This window comes from Anticarsia gemmatalis, chromosome W (genome assembly GCF_050436995.1).
Source record: "Anticarsia gemmatalis isolate Benzon Research Colony breed Stoneville strain chromosome W, ilAntGemm2 primary, whole genome shotgun sequence".
NCBI lineage: Eukaryota > Metazoa > Arthropoda > Insecta > Lepidoptera > Erebidae > Anticarsia > Anticarsia gemmatalis.
The window spans coordinates 14176930-14179926 of record NC_134775.1 but is presented as its reverse complement, the minus strand read 5'-3'; positions in this window follow the sequence as shown (position 1 = coordinate 14179926).

Here is a 2997-nt window from a genome sequence, read left to right as displayed (position 1 = left end):
GCGTACCCGAACCACGGGGAAGCGCGTTGTTAGAAGTTGAATTTATCTGGAATATTCGGCGAATTTCGTGAGAAACTTGAAATTTCAACTTTTTATTTTTGTATATGGGGGTAACTGTAAAAACAATATTATGATGAAATACTTGAGATTAAAGGCAAAAATCACTAATTAATCTGCACGAAATGATTTTACGCAAGTGAATTAAGATTATGAATAGCGGAGATGGCAAGGAATAGGTTTCTTTTAGGGTATTGAATGGTGATTGTGATAGATAGGAAGAAGGACGACACTTATCTTTAGGTGAATTCCGCTGCGCAGGCGTGATGCTTTAGCTGCACCACTGGTCCAATCCAGGTCCTTAGGCGTCTCTGGTTGCAACTTCGTTCACTGGAACTGTGGCTGCTTTGGTCCACTTTAGTGTCTCGGTAACATGTATGTCGTCGGCGTGGCAAGTTCTGTTTTGCACGTATTTCTCGCTATTGGTCTTCTTCCTTCTCGCTATTTCTTGCTGTTGTTCCCCTCATGGGCCACCAATTTATGTTTCAGAACATAATGATGCAGAATAAAAGTGATTTAACGGTTAACAATAATTTATTAGGAAACGATTTTAACAGTCCGACGTATGGCGTAAGAATGACATGACGACATTATTTTTGTGCAATCAACCAAAGCGCCTGTTAATAATTTGTCCGCAGTGTTCTATCTCGATTGTCTTCGTAGTTTTATGGCAGGAGCCTTTACAGCAATTCTTAGTGCGGGAGTTGTCTTTAAAAAAAAAAAAAAAAAAAAAAAAAAGAAAAAAAAAAAAAAAAAAAAAAAAAAAAAAAAAAAATTGGAAAACCAGAAAGAGCCAGAGAGCGATGGAGCGTAGTATATTATGCGTCAAAAGAACAGATCATGTCCGAAATTCTATACTGCGCTCCCAAACTCGCATAGCCGATGTAGGGGAGAAGACCGCCTGGCTGAAATGGAACTGAGCCGGCCAAATTATCCACATGCATTAGGAAAGGTGGGCCCGCATATCTACCAACTGGATGCCATAGCAGACGCGGGAGACTTAAATGGAGATGGCGGGATGACCTAGACGCATTTGAAAAGGACTGGTCGGATCTTGCCGCTGAAAGAGGAATTTGAAAGGAAAGGGTGCCTCTTGCCTTTGCCTGCATCAAAATGTATTATTTTATTTTTAAAATTGTAACGAAAACTAAAATTATTATCATGCCAAACGGTCATATTTCTGGCCTTCCCATTCTAGCACGCTAAAAATGATTATTTATTCCACAATAATTTAATGCAAAAGGGACGTATTTCAAAATATGCTACTGTTATATTATAAAATATAACTATACTTAACTAATATTGGATTGCAATAAGGACGTATTTCAAATATGGCAATTTTGTATTGTAAAATATAATCACACTTACCTGATATTTTGCATCCAACACAGACATATTTTGGATTGTGACACTTTTTCACGCAACCGACGTGCGTTTGCGTAAAATTTTCGGGCGTAACTCATAAAGTGGCTTTTTGCACTGACATCACCTGTCAAAGTGAGCTAATGCAAAAAGGGCAGTAAGTCAGTGCAGCCATAATATAAGCAAAAATGATGGTTTTTTTTTTTACTATAAAATATAGGCGGCTCAGGTGTCATTTTTGCAATAAAACGATTTTCATTTTTTTTGAGTTGTGGCCCTTTTGTATTCAAGGAGCGATGTATCCTGGGTGTTATTTCTTATCATAGCCCATAGTATAATACCCTAACATAGCCCAGCCGGGCCATCTTAGGACTATTGAAATATAGTGTTACTATATTTATGTACTTGCTTTTACGAAACTTGTCTGTGAATGATTGGAAACTATGTTGAAATGCAAACAAATTTCAATAAATTATTATCCAACTAAAAAATAGTGCAAGTTTTAAAAAATCGGCTTATTCCCACGCGCTCCGAATCTATTGTTCTCAGAAAAAATATTTTTCATACATTCATTCCCAAGAGCTCCAAAATTTGTAGAACAAACTAAATAAATTAAAATATACGTACCTATTTTATTCCCACCGGCTCCAAAAGATATTGTGTATGGTCAGCAAAATAAAACGCTTCTATGTTTCAATTTATATATGTAATTTTTATAACACAGCTAAAGGTTTTTAAGGTTCAATCATAAATGCTACTATTACACACATTAATAGGTATCACATAGTTTCTAAGAAAAAATAGATTAGCTTCTGATATCATAAATCGTCTTTGGTACGATTCAGACCAACCGGCTCGCGTCGGGCCGGGCCGGGCGGCATTTTACAATGCGGTAAAGAACATTGAAATGTATCAACAGTAAATACAGTTCATATTTGCAAGCAACTTACGCATAGCTATCTCCGTCGGCATCCCGCGACGCGTCGCGACCTGTCGCAGAATGCATTCGGCTGTCGCGACGGCCGACCGGCCCCGACCGGCTCCGAACGGCGCCGTCGGCATCCAATCGGCTGCCGTCGGGTCCGTTCGGAGCCGGTCAGCTGTGCGTCGTGAAATACGAACGGAGATTACGGTGCAGCAACTAGCGAATCATTGAAGTTGTGTTCTTCAAGCGACAGTTAACATATTAAAATCAAAAATGGATACGAAAGAAAAACTAATTTCTTTAGTCCAGACATATGATTGGATTCCAGCGGACGCTGTCGGCTGCCGCGGCTCGCGTGCGGCTACCGCGGCAGCCGTACGCATACCGCAGTAGCGGTACAGCTCCGACGGACGCGTTCGGCTGCCGCGGCACACGTTCGGCTGCCGCGGCACGCGTACGGCTCCGTTCCGATGCGGGCCGACGCTAGCCGGTTGGTCTGAATCGTACCTTTTGCGCCAATTGTTTATAAGTAAAAAAATACTTAAAATCACAGTTTCTGATGATTTTAATTCAAAGGTAAAAATAATGAATAATCAGCCTCAATTGTAAATAGAATTAAAAAAAAGATAATAGTTTCTGATTTTAAGAATCTA